General features: G+C 43.5%; 1 long non-coding RNA gene across 1 annotated transcript; it reads left to right on the forward strand.

Annotated features, from left to right (window-relative positions):
- The first annotated feature begins 5,229 nt into the window (after positions 1–5,229).
- Positions 5,230–15,800, forward strand: LOC113898191. Its single transcript, XR_003512566.1, has 3 exons — positions 5,230–6,782; positions 14,330–14,516; positions 15,230–15,800. It is a non-coding gene; the product is annotated as an uncharacterized LOC113898191 (long non-coding RNA).
- The last annotated feature ends 6,763 nt before the right edge of the window (positions 15,801–22,563 follow it).

A 22,563-nucleotide genomic window follows, 5' to 3' on the forward strand; every position in this document is an offset into this window, starting at 1 on the left:
TGAGCCGTGAGGTCAGAGCTCATGTTATAGAAGTACATACTCTGAAAGAATATACGTTTGGTAATATGCTTCCTTTGGGAGATGGGGACAGGCAGGCAGATTCTAATCCAAGAGGTTCTCAGATTTTTGTTAATCAGAAGCTTTAAAAAAAAAATGCCTAGAATCTCCCAAGCAATCATCTGCATTATTTTTTTGTTGTTGTTGAGGTATAATTAACATATAGCATACTGGTAAGTTTAAGGTGTATAGCATGTTGCCTTGATACATTTATGTAGTGTGTGATTACCACCATTACGCTGGCCACATAATTATCATTTTATTTTTGTGGTGAGAACAATTAAAATCTAATCTCTTAGCAACTGTCAAGTATATAAAACTATATTTTTATTGGAGTATCAATTTACAGTGTTGTGTTAGTTTCAAGTGTGCAGCGAAGTGAAACATACATCTGCTTTTTTTTTTAGATTCTTTTCCCATATAGGTCATTACAGAGTACTGAGTAGAGTTCCCTGCACTATATAGTAGGTCGTTATTAGTTATCTATTTTATATACAATAGTACGTATATGTCAATTCCAGTCTCCCAATTTCTCCCTCCCTCAACTTATCCCCTGTAACCATAAGTTTGTTTACTACATCTGTAACTCTGTTCTATAGATAAGTTCCTTCATACCCTGTTTTTAGATCTCTCATATAAGTGATATCATATGATATTTGTCTTTCTTTGTCTTACTTCACTCAGTATGGCATTGTGTAGATCATACTATAATATTATTGATTGTAGTCACCATGCTGTGCCTTCTCCAGAACTTATTCATCTTCTATCTGTAAGTCTGTAGCCTTTCTCCAATCTCTCCCCATTTCCTGCACTCCCCAGCCCCTGGTAACCATCTTTCTACTCTTTGTTTTTATGAGTTCAGCTTTTTTAGATTCCACATGTAAGTGATATCATTACAATGTTCGTCTTTCTCGTTCTGGCTTATTTCACTTAGCATAAGGCCCTTGAGTTTCATCCATGTTAATCAAAAACAGCAGGATGTCTTTTCTCTTGGATGAATAATATTCCATTGTATATGTGTACATCTTCTTTATTCTTCCATTGATAAATGTTAGTTACTTCCATATCTTAGTCACTGTGAATAGTGCTGTTTTGAACATGGTGGTACAGGTCCTATTTTTATTTCCCTTGAATATATACCCAGAAATGGAATTGCTGGGTCATACAGTAGTTCCATTTTTAGTGTTTTGAGGAACCTCCTCTGTTTTCCATTGTTACAGCACCAATTTACATTCCCACCAATGGTGCACAGCAGTTGGTTCCTTTTTCTCCCAATCCCTATTAACACTTGTTAATCTCTTGTTTTAATTTATGATAACCATTCGAATAGATGTGAAGTGATCTCTCATTGTGGTTTTGATTTGCACTTTCCTAATGAGTAGTGATGTTGAGCACCTGTTCATGTACCTACTGGCCATCTGTGTGTCTTCTTTGGAGAAATGTTTGGTCAGCTTCTCGATTTTTAAATCAGATTGTTTGTTTTTTTCTACTGAGTTGTATGAATTCTTTATATATTTTGGATATTAATCCCTTATCAGGAATATGATTTACAAATATTTTTACCCATTTGGTAGGTGGCCTTTTCATTTTGTTGATGGTTTCTTTTGCTGTGTGGAAGCTCTTTAGTTTGATGTGGTCCTGCTTGCTTATTTTTGCTTTTGTTGCTATAGCTTTTGGTGTCAAATCCAAAAATAATCATTGCAGAGGCCTAAGTCAAGAAGCTTGCTCAGTCACTCAGTCATGTCCAACTCTTTGTGACCCCACAGACTAGCCCATCAGTCTCTTCTGTCCATGGAATTCTGCAAGCAAAAATACTGGAATGGGTTGCCATTTCCTCCTCCAGGGGATCTTCCCCACCCAGGGATCGAACTTGCATCTCTTGCATCTCCTGCATTAGTAGGGATATCCTTTACCACTGAGCCACCTGGGAAGCCCAAGCCCAATCTTTTCTTGTAGGAGTTTTACGTTGGTATGGGTTTAGCACTCAGGGTATTAGGAGTGCTTGCAGACCAGTTGGGGGGTCCTCTGGTAAGGTAGCTCATGAGCAGGCTTCCTACTAGAGTCTAGAACATAGTAGGAACCGTGCCTCTTTAACGCCCTCTGATATTCTTATCTGTCTCTTTCCCAGTCTTCCCTCCTCCACCCCCGATCATGGCACTCTTGCTTCAGGACTCAGGGTGCTGCTCTGGAGAGATTGTTTCTTTAGCAGCGTCCAGCACAGCTGGGATAGCCAGGTGCTCGCTCATCACTCTCCTGGTCCCCCTGTGGAGGGATTCCTGGCCTCTTCCATCTCCAAGCTGGGCTACCTTGGAAGCAAGGAGTGATTTTTTTAAAAAAAATAATCATCTCCATTCATGACACCAAGGGGATCAAGATGTTCTTCACATCTTTATAGTACGTTTATCCAGCATTCATTTCCCTTATGAGGAAAATGTATAAGCAGTCTTTAAGCATTTTAAGGAAAAGGCTTGAAATAATTGTAACAAACATTTATAAAGGGTTTTTATTTATAAAGTACTTAATTTACTCTTCATAGAAAGCCCCCTGAGGTAGGTATCATTATTAGTCCATTTTATAGACAGAGGAACTAAAGGCCAGAGAATTTCAGTGACTTGCCCAAAGTCACACAGAGGAAAGTGGAAAAGCTGAAATCTGAACCCAGATGGTCTGGCTCTGGAAGCAGTCTTTAGCCATACACTCAATGCCTCTCCCCACAAATGTCACCACAACCTCATAGTCAGGGACTGAATTGCATCCCCTCAAATTTTATATGTCGAAGTCCTAACCCCGAGTACCTCGGAATGTGACTGTATTTGGAAAAAGGGCCTTATAAGAGGTGATTATGCTCAGACGAGTCCATTAGGGTGGGCCCTAATCCAGTCTGACAGGTGTCCTCCTAAGAAGGGGGCAATCTGACACCAATGCGGAGGTCACAGGTCACAGAGCCCTTAGAAGAAACCAATCCTACCAGCACTTTGATCTCAAATTTCTGGTCTCCAGAATTTCAAGAAAATGCATTTCTGTGGTTTCAGCCACCCAGTCGGTGGCACTTCTTTACAGCAGCCCTGGCAAAATAATACCCTCATAGACCCATGAGTGAGAAGACGCTCAGGGGCTTCCCTGGTGGCTCAGTGGTAAAGAATTGGCCTGCCAATGCAGGAGACATGAATTCGACCCTTGATCCAGGAAGATCCCACACTCCACAGAGCAAGCGAGCCCGTGCACCACAACTATTGAGCCTGTGCTCTGGGGCCCGGGAGCCACAACCACTGAAGCCCACGTGCCCTGGAGCTCATGCTTCCAACTAGAGCAGCCACCACATGGAGAAGCTCACACACTGAGACAAGGAGTAGTCCCCGCTCACCACAGCTAGAGAAAAGCCCGTGAGCAGCAACAAAGACCCATCCCAGCCAAAAATAAGTAAATAAAATCATATTTTTTTTAAAAAAGAAGTGAGAGAAGGGGGAGGCAAAATAGAAATCTTCTAAGTGAATTCCCCTCCTCCTTTAAAAAAAATATGCATTTTATTAGATAAGAAAAGCTTTAATTGGATCATGTTTTAAAGTAATTAATTTTATTAAGTTAATAAATGGGCATTCTCATAATGGGAGTAAAATAAAGCAGCCACAGCCTCCATTCATAATTAGGTAGTGTCATAGACAGGAAAGGGCAGCGTAATTAAGGCCAAAGCATGCTTGCTAATTGGCTGTCATCCCCTCCAGTGAGCCTACCGAGGGGAGCCATAAACAATTAGAGAGCATGGATTTATTGATGGACGATGAGGTAAGCGGGGCGTTAAGTGCACAGCATTTCCTTAGAGGGCGACAGTACTTCATTAATAATGAATTCCGTCTTTCCTCATGTCTTCTGAGTTTCCCACTAATACTGGAATTATTGGTGTGAAACATGAGGCCTTCCAGCAATTATAGGCAATTGAGAGATTCTTAGAAAGTGTAATAGTACATTCCAGGGGAAAACTAATTTCCAGCATACTTACTTTTTCTCTAATGAATTTCAACCCACATGTATTTAGTACTGACTACCTGTGAGCTGGTGCCAGCGGCTCTGGTGGTTTCACTGTGTCCAGGATTCTGGAAAATGTATAGCCTGAGGCTCTTCGAAGGTCTGTTTTCTGAGAAATAAATTAGGGAGCATCCTAGTCATAGGTCCAAATTGTTTTAAGACCGAAAAACTCTGTTTGTAGATGCGAAAAATTTTCAAACTTTGACCAAGTTGTCACATTTCCCATTGCTACTTCATGTAAGTAAGTGAAAGTCGCTCAGTAGTGTCTGACTCTTTGCGACCCCATGGACTACACAGTCCATGGAATTCTCCAGGCCAGAATACTGGAGCGGGTAGCCTTTCCCTTCTCCAGGGGATCTTCCCAGCCCATGGATTGAACGCAGGTCTCCCACACTGCAGGCAGATTCTTTGCCAGCTGAGCCATTCATACTTTATAGAGCCATATTTTTCTTGTTTTGAAAAGTTTAAAATCAAGTAGTTTAATGAAATGTTTCATTTTTATGTTAAGTATTGTCTCATTTCTCTATGTACCTGAGAGTCTAGAGTCTCCTTTTACTGACTTTTTCTTTCTAGCCTTGAACATTGAAAGGCATCAATATTTTCTGTAGATGAATGGAGGGGTGACCTGATGGACATTTCTGGGAAACTCATCTGGATCAGGGAAATATTCAAGCCAAAAAATTTTTTTTTCTCAAGGGCACTAAAATTTCAAAGTTCAACTGAAGTGCCTGCATGAAAAACTACTGGATTCAGGGAGAAGGAAGAATTTTATAATTCTTAGAAACAATACAATACAGTGGTTGATGTTCAGTCTAACTTTGAAAAAAAAATGGGAAAAGAGGAAAGTGTGGGGAAAGCGGGCAAAAACGGAGGAGACATGGAAATAGACAAATAGACAGTTTAAAAGAAGTGATGTAGGGACAAAAGCAGACAAAGTTGTGCCCGGGCCCGAGACACAGGCAGAAATACACATACTAGGGTTAATACATAGAGTCATGGGCTTCCCTGGTGACTCAGACATAAAGAATCTGCCTACAGTGCTGGAGACCTAGGTTCAGTCCCTGGGTCAGGAAGAGCCCCTGGAGAAGGAAATGGCTACCCACTCCAGTATTGTTGCCTGAAGAATCCCATGGATAGAGGAGCCTGGCGGGCTACAGTCCCTGGGATTGCAAAGAGTCAGAACTGAGCGACTAACACGACTACTACTTACTACACAGAATCCCACTGGAGTCATACGCAACTTTCATGACATCTCCTCCTTCATCTTGAGATTCTATTACTTTAAGAGTGTGTCACATTTTTCACACTAAAATGGAAGAAAAAAATTTTTTAAAGAATTTAAAACATAAACTAGAAATAAAGCTTGTTCCACAAGCCAAAATAGAATAATACCGAAGGCCAAATCTGACTGGGCTGAAATTTCTCTCTCCTACAATTTGTGGCCCCTGTGAGCCTGTGCATGTGCACACACACATATACACACACATACACACATGCCACAAACCTGATGATTTTGGATATTGAAAGCATCTCCTACTGTGCCAAGGGTACAACTCAAGACGAGTCACTCAGAGAGAGGAGGTGTGCAGTCGTAGTGATTAACATCAGTCCAAACCATGGCCAGCAGCGGGCTGGGCTGACCAGCTGCACACTGTGGTTGGTTTGACTGTAGAATTAGTCAAAGGCTGTTGGTAAACAGACTCAAAGATGTCTTCATTCTTGACTTTCCTTCTCTCGTTTTAGGAGCTGGCTGCGGGTGCCCCCTCCCTGGCCAAGCCTGTCCCCTGTCTTTCGTCTCATCATTGCTCTTTGTTTTACTCCTTCACTGTTCAAAAGACCCAGGCTACATGGCCTGAACAGAATGAGGACAGCTGAAAGAAACATCTGAGCAGAAAGAAAAGAATTTTCAAGTTTCTTGTCCAGCACTGGGACTTCCCGGTTAGCCTCCATGCTTAGAATCAATCCAGTTATTCCCAGGTAGCAATGCTGGTCATTCTCCTAACGTTCAGAACCATCTCTCTATTCCTTTTATATTCTTTGGTCTTTTGCATCTCTTGTCTCTCCAGATGGCTTCTTAACTATATAATTTTCTCCAACTCTACTCTGATGATAGTTCAAATTAACAGGAAACTACTGAACCCTGATATATTTTAGAGTGTGTTTGTCCCTGGCACTATCCCAAAGGCAGCGATAAATAAAAATTCTCCTGGGAAAATATAGTAATATTACAACTGGTGGTGAGGGTGAATTTGTAAACACACTTTTATTTTCAAATCTGTGCCCTGAAGGCATTCCCAGAGCCAAAGAGTTTGGTGAACTCAAGAAAAACAGAGGAGCTCGGAAATATAGATGTTCTGCCACCTGCTCAAAGAATACAATTTCACAGCTTCAGTTTTGCAGTGGCGGGTACCAGAGGACTAAAAATGAAAATGGGTTATGGATTTTTCTATCTTTTCATTCAGCATCTTTTTTTCAAATGCTCTTCCCCTTTCAAGAACCATCAACATGCCTTTCTTTTAAATTAACACCATAAGGAACTGAAGTCTCATTTCCTGGAAACGCAGGACTGGACTGCAGCCATCCCTCAAATGAGCCCCCATGGAGAAGACTTGGAGACGTGAGCTTGGGCTTCCGGTGGATGTGTATTAAACACCTTGGACTGAAAGCTGAGGTCATGGATTACTTTCTCATTGCTGTCAAAGGTCAGCTCAACTTATACTTCCTGTCATTGTTGTCTTAGATCATGCATGACTCAGTCCTTCTCAGCCCATTTCCATGCAGAGATTTCTAAGTCAGTCGTAAAGAAATACTGTCAATAACTCTACATTCAAGAAGAGATGCTAATGGGAAAAGGTGAGGGAACTGCTGTGGATTGGCAATGTGTGTGTGTATGTGCGCGCGCGCGTGCGCACAGCGCGCTAACTCGTGTCCGACTCTTTTTGACCCCATGGACTGTAGCCCACCAGGCTCCTCTGTCTGTGAATTTTCCCAGGCAAGGATACTGGAGTGGGTTGCCATGTCCTACTCCAGGGGATTCTTGACCCAGGGATTGAACCTGCATCTCCTGTGTCTCCTGCATTGGCAGGCAAATTCTTTACCATTGCACCATCCGGGAAGCCCGTGGATTGGCAGTAATACAGATCAAATAAAATAGGGCAGCAAATCAGGAAATGGGGTAGCAGCAGTCACTTGAGAGGAAGTTAAGCAGACTGGCCGACCGCACAGCTGCAACATTTTCTGTTTTCCCTGGAAATTTCATTTGCATAACGGAGGCAGCAGGTGTTGTGGTGGGAGGACGTGAACTTTGCTACCAGCCTTGCTGAAGACAACAAAGTGACAACAGAAGGAGGGGGAATGTCAAGAGGAAGTGAGTGGAGGTGGTGATGTGGAGATATCATTCAGTACCTGTGTGAGGTACTGGAAGCCACAGACTCCAGTCCCAGCTCACACGGGGCTCCTCCAGCCTAAACCCCTCTGTCCACGTGCCTCTCACAGCATGGTTCACTGCACCTAGCAGTGGGCAACTTCCCTGCCTGGCTCTGCTGCTGTTTAATTCTTACTCTGAGAGGGTCCCTTTACCTTTCAACTTACATAATCTCTTCTCTCTAAGTAGACTAAAAACACCTGTTGGAAGATAATTATCATCTGTAATATCCTACACTCAGAGAGTCCATCACAGCATCAGGAATATAAGGGTAGGAATACAGGTAGGCATCCTGCCTCTATCACTGGGCTGTGCTAAGTCACTTCAGTCATGCCCAACTCTTTGTAACCCCATGGACTGTAGCCAAGGTAAGGAGCAATGGCTGCACTTTGCTGGAGCAGTCGTGAAGAGATACCTCAAGTCCAAGGTAAGAGAAACCCAAGTAAGACGGTAGGTGTTGCAAGAGGGCATCAGAGGGCAGACACACTGAAACCATACTCACAGAAAACTAGTCAATCTAATCACACTAGGACCACAGCCTTGTCTAACTCAATGAAACTAAGCCATGCCCATGGGGCAACCCAAGACGGGCGGGTCATGGTGGAGAGATCTGACAGAATGTGGTGCACTGGAGAAGGGAATGGCAAACCACTTGAGTATACTTGCCTTGAGAACCCCATGAACAGTATGAAAAGGCAAAATGATAGGATACTGAAAGAGGAACTCCCCAGGTCAGTAGGTGCCCGATATGCTACTGGAGATCAGTGAAGACATAACTCCAGAAAGAATAAAGGGATGGAGCCAAAGCAAAAACAATACCAAGCTGTGGATGTGACTGGTGATAGAAGCAAGGTCCAATGCTGTAAAGAGCAATATTGCATAGGAACCTGAAATGTCAGGTCCATGAATCAAGGCAAATTGGAAGTGGTCAAACAAGAGATGACAAGAGTGAATGTTGACATTCTAGGAATCAGTGAACTGAAATGGACTGGAATGGGTGAATTTAACTCAGATGACCATTATATCTACTACTGCGGGCAGGAATCTCTCAGAAGAAACGGAGTAAGCATCATGGTCAACAAAAGAGTCTGAAATGCAGTACTTGGATGCAATCTCAAAAATGACAGAATGATCTCTGTTCGTTTCCAAGGCAAACCATTCAAATATCACAGTAATCCAAGTCTATGCCCCAACCAGTAACACTGAAGAAGCTGAAGTTGAACAGTTCTATGAAGACCTACAAGACCTTTCAGAACTAACACCCAAAAAAGATGTCCTTTTCATTATAGGGGCTGCTGCTGCTGCTAAGTCACTTTAGTCGTGTCTGACTCTGTGCGACCCCATAGACAGCAGCCCACCAGGCTCCCCCTGGAATGCAAAAGATGCAAAAGTAGGAAGTCAAGAAACACCTGGAGTGATAGGCAAATTTGGCCTTGGAATACAGAATGAAGCAGGGCAAAGACTAATAGAGTTTTGCCAAGAAAACGCACTAGTCATAACAAACACCCTCTTCCAACAATACAAGAGAAGACTCTATACATGGACATCATCAGATGGGCAACACCAAAATCAGATTGATTATATTCTTTGCAGCCAAAGATGGAGAAGCTCTATACAGTCAACAAAAACAAGACCAGGAGCTGACTGTGGCTCAGACCATGAACTCCTTATTGCCAAATTCAGACTTAAATTGAAGAAAGTAGGGAAAACCATTAGACCATTCAGGTATGACCTAAATCAAATCCTTTATGATTATACAGTGGAAGTGAGAAATAGATTTAAGGGCCTAGATCTGATAGATAGAGTGCCTGATGAGCTATGGAATGAGGTTCGTGACATTGTACAGGAGACAGGGATCAAGACCATCCCCATGGAAAAGAAATGCAGAAAAGCAAAATGGCTGTCTGGGGAGGCCTTACAAATAGCTGTGAAAACAAGAGAAGCAAAAAGCAAAGGAGAAAAGGAAAGATATAAACATCTGAATGCAGAGTTCCAAAGAATAGCAAGAAGAGATAAGAAAGCCTTCTTCAGCGATCAATGCAAAGAAATAGAGGAAAACAACAGAATGGGAAAGACTAGGGATCTCTTCAAGAAAATCAGAGATACCAAAGGAACATTTCATGCAAAGATGGGCTCGATAAAGGACAGAAATGGTATGGACCTAACAGAAGCAGAAGATATTAAGAAGAGATGGCAAGAATACACAGAAGAACTGTACAAAAAAGATCTTCATGACCCAGATAATCACAATGGTGTGATCACTGACCTAGAGCCAGACATCCTGGAATGTGAAGTCAAGTGGGCCTTAGAAAGCATCACTACGAACAAAGCTAGTGGAGGTGATGGAATTCCAGCTGAGCTATTCCAAATCCTGAAAGATGATGCTGTGAAAGTGCTGCACTCAATATGCCAGCAAATTTGGAAAACTCAGCAGTGGCCACAGGACTGGAAAAGGTCAGCTTTCATTCCAATCCCAAAGAAAGGCAATGCCAAAGAATGCTCAAACTACTGCACAATTGCACTCATCTCACACGCTAGTAAAGTAATGCTCAAAATCCTCCAAACCAGGCTTCAGCAATATGTGAACCGTGAACTTCCTGATGTTCAAGCTGGTTTTAGAAAAGGCAGAGGAACCAGAGATCAAATTGCCAACATTCGCTGGATCATGGAAAAGGCAAGAAAGTTCCAGAAAAACATCTATTTCTGCTTTATTGACTATGCTAAAGCCTTTGACTGTGTGGATCACAATAAACTGTGGAAAATTCTGAAAGAGATGGGAATACCAGACCACCTGATCTGCCTCTTGAGAAATTTGTATGCAGGTCAGGAAGCAACAGTTAGAACTGGACATGGAACAACAGACTGGTTCCAAATAGGAAAAGGAGTACGTCAAGGCTGGATATTGTCACCCTGTTTATTTAACTTATATGCAGAGTACATCATGAGAAACGCTGGACTGGAAGAAACACAAGCTGGAATCAAGATTGCCGGGAGAAATATCAATCACCTCAGATATGCAGATGACACCACCCTTATGGCAGAAAGTGAAGAGGAACTCAAAAGCCTCTTGATGAAGGTGAAAGTGGAGAGTGTAAAAGTTGGCTTAAAGCTCAACATTCAGAAAATGAAGATCATGGCATCTGGTCCCACCACTTCATGGGAAATAGATGGGAAAACAGTGGAAACAGTGTCAGACTTTATTTTTCTGGGCTCCCAAATCACTGCAGATGGTGACTGCAGCCATGAAATTAAAAGACGCTTACTCCTTGGAAGGAAAGTTATGACCAACCTAGATAGCATATTGAAAAGTAGAGACATTACTTTGCCAGCAAAGGTTCATCTAGTCAAGGCTATGGTTTTTCCTGTGGTCATGTATGGATGTGAGAGTTGGACTGTGAAAAAGGCTGAGCACTGAAGAATTGATGCTTTTGAACTGTGGTGTTGGAGAAGACTCTTGAGAGTCCCTTGGACTACAAGGAGATCCAACCAGTCCGTTCTGAAGGAGATCAGCCCTGGGATTTCTTTGGAAGGAATGATGCTAAAGCTGAAACTCCAGTACTTTGGTCACCTCACACGAAGAGTTGACTCATTGGAAAAGACTCTGATGCTGGAGGGATTGTGAGCAGGAGGAGAAGGGGACGACAGAGGATGAGATGGCTGGATGGCATCACTGACTCGACGGACGTGAGTCTGAGTGAACTCCGGGAGTTGGTGATGGACAGGGGGGCCTGGCGTGCTGTGATTCATGGGGTCGCAAAGAGTCGGACATGACTGAGCGACTGATCTGATCTGATCTGGACTTTAGCCCGCCAGGCTCCTCTATCCATGGGATTCTCCAGGCAAGAATTCTGGAGTGGGCTGCCATTTCCTCCTCCAGGGGATCTTTCCAACCCAGGGCTTGAACATGCATCTCCTGCATTTCTTGCACTGGCAGGTGGGTTCTTTACCACTAATGCCACCTGGGCAAGTTTCTTAACCCTTCTCAGCTTCAGTTCAGGAATAGTTCCTAACTTTCAAAACTATTGTAAGAAACAGAGATTCATGGATTGCAGAGTGATTAGTATACAAAGGCAGTCACTGCCCTGCAGAACTCAGGGTGTGCCGCACCATACCCTGGCCTGTTGCTAGCTTTGATGGGGACAAGGAAAGAGTAAAGAGAGCCGGGGAGCTGACAGGCCCCTGGTGAGAGCATCAGTACACTCACACTAGCTACTCGATTTACCTTTCTTGTCCTTATCACATCCTCACAGCATTTCCCCCAACTTCAAATGAAATGATGACCCAAAGAGATGACAAAATAATGTCAATAATTGTGAGGAGGCTGAAATTTTTACCCTGCTTGTTGGCTAACAAGTTTGCCGGTCACAGCTTCAGGGATCCAGGTGGGAGACACAGAGCCCTTTTTCAGAGACAGAGGACATTGTTACAGCACAGCAGGCAGCGTTGAGCTTCACGTTCTCATGGCTTCCTCTGGAGCCCCAAGACCCATGGGAGTGATGCTGATGTGGGCACGCGTGGCTGCTGTGCGCACAGATCTATGTCAAAGCTGAGGAACTGTGAGCTTAGAAAACCTCCAATCTTTCTAATAGTCGGAGAAGGCAATGGCACCCCACTCCAGTACTCTTGCCTGGAAAATCTCATGGTCGGAGGAGCCTGGTAGGCTGCAGTCCATGGGGTCGCTAAGGCTCAGACACGACTGAGAGACTTCATTTTCACTTTTCACTTGCATGCATTGGAGACGGAAATGGCAACCCACTCCAGTGTTCTTGCCTGGAGAATCCCAGGGACGGGGGAGCCTGGTGGGCTGCCATCTATGGGGTCGCACAGAGTCGGACATGATTGAAGCGACTTAGCAGCAGCAAACCTACCCAACCTTTGTTCTGGAGACAGATAATGCCTTTATTATCCTCACCAGAAAACGGATCTGACCTCAGCCCCCAAAAGAGACTCTATCTCTATCCTCCAGGACTTTTTTTGTATACAACATTCTTGAAAAGCCAGTCTGGGACAAGAATTGTCACACAACGTGTAAAAGCAACAAGGAGAATTACCCTCCATCTCCCACCAAATAAGACACAGCCAGAACTCAAGACAGTGTGACTAGATGGGATGTCCTTAAAAATTCATTTATTTAAGCAAAGAGATAGATTACTTCACGTGGAATCTTAAGTAACGTAGCTCTCAATTGCCTGAGAACCTAGGGAGAGACGATTACTGCGCCCTTCAGTGTGGAGGCCTCTGCCTGCACCTGGTCACAGCACCTCCGCTGTGGGACTCAGCGCCTCCTGAGCCCATCTCCACCAAAAGGCCAACATCGATGTTTTGTTTCCTGCATTTCCAATTAGCCTGGAAAGGGGACTTTAGCCCACTGCAAAAAAATGCATTAGGGATTTTTCCCCCTAGTTAATGAAAAGGAAAGAAAGTCTTTTCTGACTTTCTTTGGACTTTATGAGATTAAAAATTGTTTTGGAAACAGAATTCCTTCAGAGGCTACGTGTGGAGATTATGGAGTCCTAAGATTTATCCGGATAAGTCTTCTTATTAACATGTCTTTGTGAGGTCAGAATGGGCTTCCCATGGAGCTCAGTGGTAAAGAATCCACCTGCAGATGCAGGAGATGTGGGAGATGTGGGTTCGATCCCTGGGTCAGGAAAATTCCCTGGAGTAGGAAATGGCAAACACTCCAGTCTTCTTCGCCTTGGAAAATTCCGTGGATAGGATAGCCTAAGGGGCTGTAGTCTACGGGCTTGCAAAGAGTCAGACACGACTGAACACGTGAGGTCAGACATGGTTCTCCCAATGACTTGAAGACCTGGAACACACCTCAGAAGCTTCCAGAATCTCAGTTCCCATCTCAGGGCACACCCTTGGAGTCCTAAAAGGTGAACCATCTCGAGGATCTTAACAGCCTCATTCAGAGGCACAGCCCTGTCCCCGTTTTCAGACCACCAAGAAATTTGGTTCAAAAATGTTTTCATTATTTGCAGCAAAATGAAGTAATTGTCATAGTAAAGAATTCAGAGACTGCCTTGTTTGAGACAGAGACAGAGTAGCCTGGGTAGGTGGTGGGTGAGAGGTGGGTGATTGAGGCAAAGTCTTCCTTGCCTCCACTTCGGAGAGAAGGATGTAGGAGCCCTGAATCTGCAAGACCAGAGATCTGGTTCTTGGCTTGAAAGCTTCCTTCTCTCTTGCTTTCCACCTCAAATCACTCACAAAATGCTGTTGGGGGCTCCTAAATATTCTTTTTTTCAGCTCTGCCCACAACCTCTTTTTTCTTCACTGAGAAGTTCTGTTTTTTCTTTCTTTGTGGTTTTGTTTACAAATGAAAACATCCACTGGAAATATTTCATATTTGTTGTCTCATCCCATGAGGTAGAAATCTAACTGGATGCTTCTCAACAAGAGTTGTCAGTGCTTCCTCACTACCCCTCAGGACTCCCCACCTCACCCACAGCACACCCAAGACACCCCACAAATGCACACAGAGGGGAGACAAGCCTTACTTTCCTTCCACTCAATTCCTTTCTGGTTGGTTGCCCAGAATTCAGTTTCCTTCAGTCATCTCTAGGTGTCATCCGAGAGGAGCCTCTCCAAGCTGGATTTTCAGCACAGACACGGGCGTTTGTCAGGCCTGGGGAAGCTAGGATGCTGGGGGCTCTGCCTTTGCTGCTGGTGTGGAGTCCGAGCTCCTCCCCATGCTGGCCCCAGCCGTCTCCTCCCCATGCAGCTGGGGCCAGAGCAAGTGGCACTCCGGGCAGAGGGGAGCTGCTCCCCCAGCGTTCTCATCCCTAGTGAAAGAGAATTGCCCTCTGTGATTGTACACAGAATCTGCCAGCAAGAGCCGCCTGAGAGAACAGACAATGGAGCTCTATGTACCTCTGCAGGAAAAGAACAAAAATTCCGACACTTCAATGTTAACTTCTGGGATCCGCAGCCACCCCGGGGCATCCCGGAGATCACCCAACACAGAAGACATCTTCAGAGCTTAAATTAGCTTGCAAATATCGAAAAGGTTAGAGAATGTATCATTTAACTAGAGGGACACTTAGCTTTCTTCTCCATGCCCAGAAAGCACTGTGTGTGTGTGTGTGTATGCCTTTATGTGTCTTTCACTCTGCATGTTTTGGCATAGATTTTGCAATGCTGGGAGCTGCAAATAGCTACAGGCTTTCTGTCCTCTGCATAAGATGGCCACACATTACAACAGTTATTTCAAATGCTCTGTTTTAGCATCAGGACTTAGCAGAGTGCCTCACAGCGAATATTAAATAAATGACTGATTTTATGACCTTATTCACACTGGGATTTTGCTAGTAAATATGGATCCATAGAAACCCAGTCGGTAAATATTCCTTAATTCTCCCTTGGTAACACAGAAATTCCAATAACTCCTGCAGCTCTTCACAGCCAGTCTAGCAAGGATCTCGCTTGTCAGCAGAAGTGAACCATATGGTCGCTGCCCTCAGGCCCCATGTTACACAATGTCTCTGCTTTGCACATTCAGAGCATATTTGTTTCCTCACCAACCATGAGAGGTGGTATCTTAAACAACTGCAGCAAAACTATATTTGTCAGGCATCAGAAGCAAAGTGTATTTGTACATCAGTAGTCTTATTTCTAATCAATTCAGTTTTCTGACTATTCAAAGTTCAGTCATCTGGCTTTGATTTCTGGCTTGTTTACAGAAACTAATAATGCTTAATAAAGCTCTGAAACCACTTTCAGCTACGTCTTTGTACTGTGAGTCCATCAGACTGAGAAGTCACACAACTGGTTTTGCCAACCCTCCTACAGATGTGCGTGGACCCCAGGAGTCCCAGTAGACCAGCCATCGCCAGCTGTGGTTTGCCCGCCGGCTCCACACCACAGCTCAGAGGTATTACTTTCCAGGTGTTTAGTCCACAACTACGGAGCTGGCGAAGATCTCCAGCTCAGTTTGCTGTGCTGCAGATTGGTTTGACTGATACCACGTTTCAGCTTAAAGTCCCTTGTTTGTTTTTTGTTTATTTGTTTGTTTTTTAATTTTTATTGGAATGTAATTGATTTACAGTGTGGTGCTAGTTTCAGGAGTACAGCAAAGTCAGTCCGATATACGTATACACACATCCACTCTTTTTCAGATTCTTTTCCCATACCGGTCATTACAGAGTACTGAGTAGAGTTCCCTGTACTATACCATAGGTCCTTATTAATTGTCTGTTTTACATAGAAAGGACTTCTCTGGAAACTCGGACAGTAAGGAATCTGCCTGCAATGCAGGAGACCTGGGTTTGATCCGTGGATTGGGAAGATGCCCTGGAGGAGGGCATGGCAACCCACTCTAGTATTCTTGCCTGGAGAATCCCATGGACAGAGGAGCCTGGCGGCTGTCCGCCATGGGGTCACACAGAGGCAGACACAACATATATGTGTCAGTCCCAGCCTCCCAACTTATCCCTCACCCCTCTGTCTCCCCCTAGTAACCATAAACTTGTTTTCTACATCTGTGACTCTATTTCTGTTTTGTAGGAGGCAGCTTGTTTCTGACATATGTTTTGCACTCGGGGCTAAGACCATAAGAGTTTGAACTGCATGTTGGGGTTTTTTTTGGCTGAAGAAGAAAGGAAGAACTTTTATCAGTATTTTTTTTCATACACATCTGGGAGAAAACTTAAGACAGGACTTGTATCTTGGACACCAGTTCCTTGGGTAATCTCAGAGACGAGGGGACCAGAATAGATGTTCAGAGCATGTGAAGACTCGTGGTCTTTGCTGCAATAACTAATTCACTACTTCCTAAGACTGTGTGAGCCATGCAATAATATACTTTGTTCTCAGCAGCAATGGCATCTAACCCTGTAGTCTTCATACACCCCTCAACGTGGCCCCAAGAATGTGACCAAAATCTGGAAAGGCCACAAGATACTCAGAAGAAAGCTAGTAGATGGATTCTTCTGGTATAGGTGGTATAAGATAATTTTCCAAACAGCTCAAGGCTCTGAGCTAAGGAATCTCGAGGGCAGGTATCACCTGGCTCCCCTCCCAGCACACAGGTTCCACCCACTCATGATGAAAAAGGAGAGACTCCCTGGAGGCTTGAGAAGTTATCAACATGTAGCATTCAGTGTGCACCTACTCCCATCCACGTGGACGCACATCTCCTTCAGTGGACCCTCACGCCGCCCCCGCCAATTGCATCTCACACTGCACAGGCAACCTCAACAATATTCTGATAACCTGCAGAGAGTCAGGCCAAAACGCCCACCAGAACCAAGAGCTAGAGCAGTAGGAAGGGTGTAGGCCAGGAGGGTGTTCAGAACAGCTCACCTTCCCCATGCAGAAGGCCAAGCACCAAATGGCTTGAATGCTGTCATTTCAATATGGATACTTAGATGTGGTCATCTTGACCAGAATAGAATCAAGCTGTTAATTTTTCTCTTTATTTTCCCAAGTGAAAAACTGCTATATTATCTTCATCTGATGAAAAGAAAACACACATATTTATTTTAAAAGAATAAGACAGTGCCAAAAATTATGGCATACAACCCATCCGAAACAAAATACTTGATGAAAGCTTTTCCAGAATGTGTTCACTGGACAGTATGAAAATCACTGGTTTGAGTTTTCTGGAAGCAGATGCTGAAATGGAGTTTATTGTGCAGGATATTTCTCAAGAACTGTCTTGGGGTCAACACCCATGGAAAGAAAGGGATGAAAACAGAATCACGTAGAGAGAGAACTCGAGCTATGTTGCAACCTTGGCAGATCTGACTGGGAGCTCTGAATTGAAAAATAACCCATCAATGATGTTCACTATTGAGTTGAAATGGCCAACCCACCCCTGCCTCTCTGCTCAGGAGGGTGGGACATGGGGAGAAGTAGCCCTGCAGCTGGGCAGTTCCTGAACAGGCTGACAGCAACAAGTCCTTTTTAGAAGAGGCATCTGGGCAGTGCACCTTCAGTCCATCACACAGGGAGACACACTATTATTGTAAACAAAAATGGAGTCATATCTTCTACACTATTATGATGCTGATATTTTTTACTTAGCAACATACTATAAACATTTCTCTGTGACCCAAATATGTAACAGATCACATCCATTTTTAATTACTGCAGATATTATATCAAACAGGTGTACAATATTAATCAAATTCCTGTTGAAGGGTGTTTGAGAACACCTTTTCTATATTTTTTGCCTTTATAATTAACTCAGTCATGAACATCCTAATGTGTATATATATCTTTTCACACATGTGAAATTAATTATTAGCATAATTATTAGCACAAAGTAATCTCAAAAGTGAAATTGCTGGGCCAGAAGGTATCCATCTTTACCTTTTGAGTGTAGTGCCAAATTACCCTCCAGAAAGTTGTAACAATTTACCCAAGCACTAAGGATAATCGGCATCAATCTTCATAATCTTTGCCAATTTCATAGGTGAAAAAAAAGCTTGTTTTCTTAGTAACATTTATTAATTCGTAGCCAGGTTAAATGATGTTTCTTATGTTGACATCATATTTCTTCAATTATTTTTTCCTTTTGTGATTTACCTGTACTGATCCTTTGCCCATTTTTCTCTGGTTTGTGTCTGTTATACTGAGGGTAGTAAGCCCGTTTGGTATACATGATATAATGCTATTTACTAATAAACTTTCTGTGTTTTATTTTTATTTTCTTTTTCTTTCTGTTCTTTTTTTTTCTAAAAATAAAAAGCTAAACTAACAAAATTCATTTATCATCTCTCTTAGAGTTCCTAATAAGTTTCCTTCTACCCAGCTTGACAGATACTCTCCTGCTGCTGCTGCTGCTGCTAAGTCGCTTCAGTCATGTCTGACTCTGTGCGACCCCATAGACGGCAGCCCACCAGGCTCCCCCGTCCCTGGGATTCTCCAGGCAAGAACTCTGGAATGGGTTGCCATTTCCTTCTCCAATGCATGAAAGTGAAAAGTCAAAGTGAAGTCGTTCAGTCGTGTCCGACTCCTAGCGGCCCCATGGACTGCAGCCTACCAGGCTCCTCCGTCCAGGGGATTTCCCAGGCAAGAGTACTGGAGTGGGGTGCCATCGCCTTCTCCGGATGCTCTCCTGATACTTCTGTAAATCCTCACACTTTCAAGGTTTCTATTAGTAAGTAATGTGAAAAAAAGACATTCTCTCCCAGCCCTCTCCTTAGTCTCATCTTATTCCCCAACCACATCAGATTACCTTTTATGGAGAAAAGTTATGAAGGAAACACAGATTTTACATTTCATAATGGTCACTTTGATGTAACTGCATCAAGATGTCTGCTTTAATGGTCTTCCTTCTGTCAGAAATGTCCCTGAATGGCCAGACTGTCTGTGTGAGGCCCTTAGAAGCCCCTGCCTCTACAATAGGAGGCTGAGCTGGGAAGCAGTGACATTTCCTCCTCCAGCCTGCGAACCTCAGGCGATGCAACTGGGCAGAGCTATGGACAATGGAAAGTGGACACAATCATGTTCCAAACCTAGGCGTTTTTCCTGCTGACCACGTCCTCCCCCTACATTCCCCTTTCCTTCTACCCAGGTACAAGGTACAAGCTTCCTAGCTCTACCTGGATTTCCGAGTTATCTACTCTGTTTCCCCACCCTCCCTGTTTTTTTTTTTTTAATTAAATGAATGAATTAATTTTTGGCTGTGCTTGGTCTTGCTGCGCAGGCTTTTCTCTAGTTGCAGCAAACCGGGGCTTTTCTCTCATTGCGATGCGTGGGCTTCTCAATATGGCGGCTTCTCTTCTTGTTGCAGAACACAGGCTCAAGGGTAGCCGGCGTTAGTAGTCGCAGCTCCCTGGCTCTAGAGCACAGCCTCAATAGTTGTGGCACACGGGCTTAATTGCCCTGCGGCATGTGATAAGTTCCCGCTTCAGGAATCAAATCCGTGTCTCCCGCGTTGGCAGGTGGATTCTTTACCACTGAACCACCAGGGAAGCCCCTTCCTGTTGTTTTTAAAAACACCTTTATTGAGGCATAATTTACAGATCATGAAGTTCACTCATTTTCAATGTACATTACAATGATTTTTAGTAAGCTTACTATCTTGTGCTACCATCACCACAATACAGTTTTAGGACATTTTCCTGACCTCACTGAGATCTTTCATGCCTGTTTACAATTAATCCCGTTTCCCATCCCAACTCCAGGCAACCACTAACCTACATTTTGTCTCTATGCAATTGCCTTTTCTGGACAGAAATTAAATCATATATGCCTTTAGTTTTGACATCGCCTCTTATCTCCGATGAGAAATTCCAGATTCAACCTCAGCTCTATGGAAACTTGCTGGCCAGACGTGGGTTCACATAACTGGTAAATGACAGAGCTCTGATTCAGGTCCAAGTCTCGTGATTCCAAATTCTTTCCACTCCCTCCTGCTTTCCTGATCTGGATACAATTGCAATGATGAATGGAAAATTTAGTGATGGCCATTTAAAAAACCTCAGAGATCACTGGCCTTCTGGGTCTGAACGCCGAACTCGTGACTCTGCTCAGCCACCAGTGTGTTAGTCGCTCAGTCGTGTCCAACTCTTCACGACCCCATGGACTGAAGCCCGCCCCAGGCTCCTCTGTCTATGGGATTCTCCAGGCAAGAATACTAGAGTGGGTTGCTATTTCCTTTTCCAGCTCAGCCACCAGAGGGTGCCGAAAAGATCTTTAAATTGGCTTTTGCTTGTCACAATTGGGCATCTTAGGAAAGCCGCGTAGAATTTTTCTTATAATATTTTCCCTGTCTGGGAAATTGCAAATATCAATGGAGAATAAAAGCTAGGAAATGTTTTTGGTGTACGTTGAAGGTTTTTTTTTTCAGGCTTCTCAGACCAAGATTTCTTTTTTTAATAGAATAAAAAGGGAAACTACTAAAAAGACTTGGTTTGGGAAGCTGGTGAAACATTAAGTTATGACAATCCAGCATGACAGATATCCAATTAATCATAACATTAAGGTAATTGTGTTAATCTTTTGCATTTTTAGAGAACTAAATTGATGGAGGGAAGGGAACTGGAAACATGTTTTCAAATTGTTACCCAAGTACATTATCTATGTAGCTAGAATTAACTGGATAATAATTCAATATGAAAATTGAATTTATCTTTGAGTAGTAATTTTTTTGTGATGTATCCCCACCTATCTGGATGGATGGATGAATGGACAGGGGCTGATCAACAGCCAGGATGGGAGCTCCTGGGAGGATCTTCAGGGGAACGTGATGCTTGTCCTGAGCACCACCCTGGCGGCTGTCAAAGTCACTGGAGCCATATGTCTGGTGGTGCTGTGCCCCCGTACCCACCACGAACCGCGTGCTCCCCAGAACCTGGACTACAGTTATGGAACCAGGATTAGACCAGAGCCAGTCAAAACCTTTCATTAACTGGAACCAGAGGTTGAGAACTGACTTCACCACAAACGGGAAGTAGTGTCTCTTACGCTTATTCTTCTCTTGACAGCTAAGCCAGTCCTGAAAAAGTGATGACATTGAAAGGAGGGTGCTTAGAATTTCAAAAAAGGCAAATCTTCAAGTACTTCTGAAGCATCTAAATCTGTGCAATGAATTCATATGCTAACGAGGGGGCACAGTATTCTGGTCACCTCAGTAGGGTCGCCACCCACCTGAATAAGGCAACATTTTTATCATGAGTTTCCATCCCCAAATGGGAGGCCATTAACACCCAAGCCACCTGCTACTCTCTGCCTAGAAAATCTTGTGTCTATATAAATTGATGAAACCAGGATGCTGAAATAGCACTTTATCGTGAAAAAAAAAACCCCATACATTACAGAAAATTTACGGCTTTAACCATTTTTAAGTGCAGGATTCACTGGCAATAAGTATATACACAGTGTTGTGTAAACATCATCACTACCCATCTCCAGAACGTTTTCATCTCTGTACCATTGAACAATAACGCCCCCACTTCCCCAACAGTGCCTGGTAACCATGAAATATCACTATTATAAGCATATTCATTTAGTAGATCTGCGGAAGAGAAAACCATTTTACAAAAAGGAAAAGAGGGGGAGTTACAAAATGGCAAAACTCTGAAGAAGCCATTATAGTGAAAATCATAACTCTGTCCATCTTTTCCTAACACAGGATGAACATCAGGATCGGCCTGTGATGTGAATTGCAGCTGCACACAGTCAGGAAAGATGATGCTCGGCCCTAGATGTTCGCTGGGTGCGGGGGACACTCCCACAAAGCAAGGAAGTCGCTGAATCTCCTGAGACCCCAGAGAGGCCCAGGCAAGGCTGGGAGGTGTGGGCGTCTGCCTGGGGTCAGTGGTGTGGCCAGGTTACAGTCTCAACCTAAAACTTCACGCTAATCCATCTGCACTCTGAACATTTTTCCAAAGCTAAAAATTTAATTACTACCCAAAGGAAGGTAGTTCGAGTGTTTGAAACTCCCACACAATTCCCTCTTAAATAAAATTCAGTCTCTCAACCAACCACAATTCATACTTTTTTAAAAAGCACGTAAAGAAAAACAGTGTTAATGAATCCTCTTAAATTCCGACTCACAGGGTCTCTTCTTTTGTGCTTTATTTACGGTCTTGGGCACTTACTCTAACTGGCCCCTTTCTGAGACCTAGCTTCTTCTGAAAGCACATGGATTTCCTTGTGAAGGAAATACACTTAAAGCCTTTCTGGCTCCCTTCCCCTAAGGCGTTTTGCTAATGTGTACCAGAACATTCTTGAAAGGAGAAAAGAAGGAAAAGAGAAAGAAATGCTTTGTCAGAAGAGTGCCTTTGGGCATAGCTAGCACAACTGCCTCCTATTAATCCGCAACCTAGTTAAGAGAACCAGAAATAATTTACTGTGTGTGGTGCTTCCTATAACAGCTAACATGCATTTGAGCACTTGCTATGTGCCAGGTACCATGCTACATTTCTTCTGTAGATAATCTCATTTGCTCGGCGCAACTACCCAATAAGATAGGAATTATTTGTATGGATATTACCTATACTGAGGGCTTCCCTGGTGGCTCAGCTGGTAAAGTATCCACCTGCAATTCAGGAGACCCTGGTTCGATTCCTGGGCTGGAAAGATCCCCTGAAGAAGGGATAGGC

This window comes from Bos indicus x Bos taurus, chromosome 9, assembly GCF_003369695.1.
Source record: "Bos indicus x Bos taurus breed Angus x Brahman F1 hybrid chromosome 9, Bos_hybrid_MaternalHap_v2.0, whole genome shotgun sequence".
Lineage (NCBI taxonomy): Eukaryota > Metazoa > Chordata > Mammalia > Artiodactyla > Bovidae > Bos > Bos indicus x Bos taurus.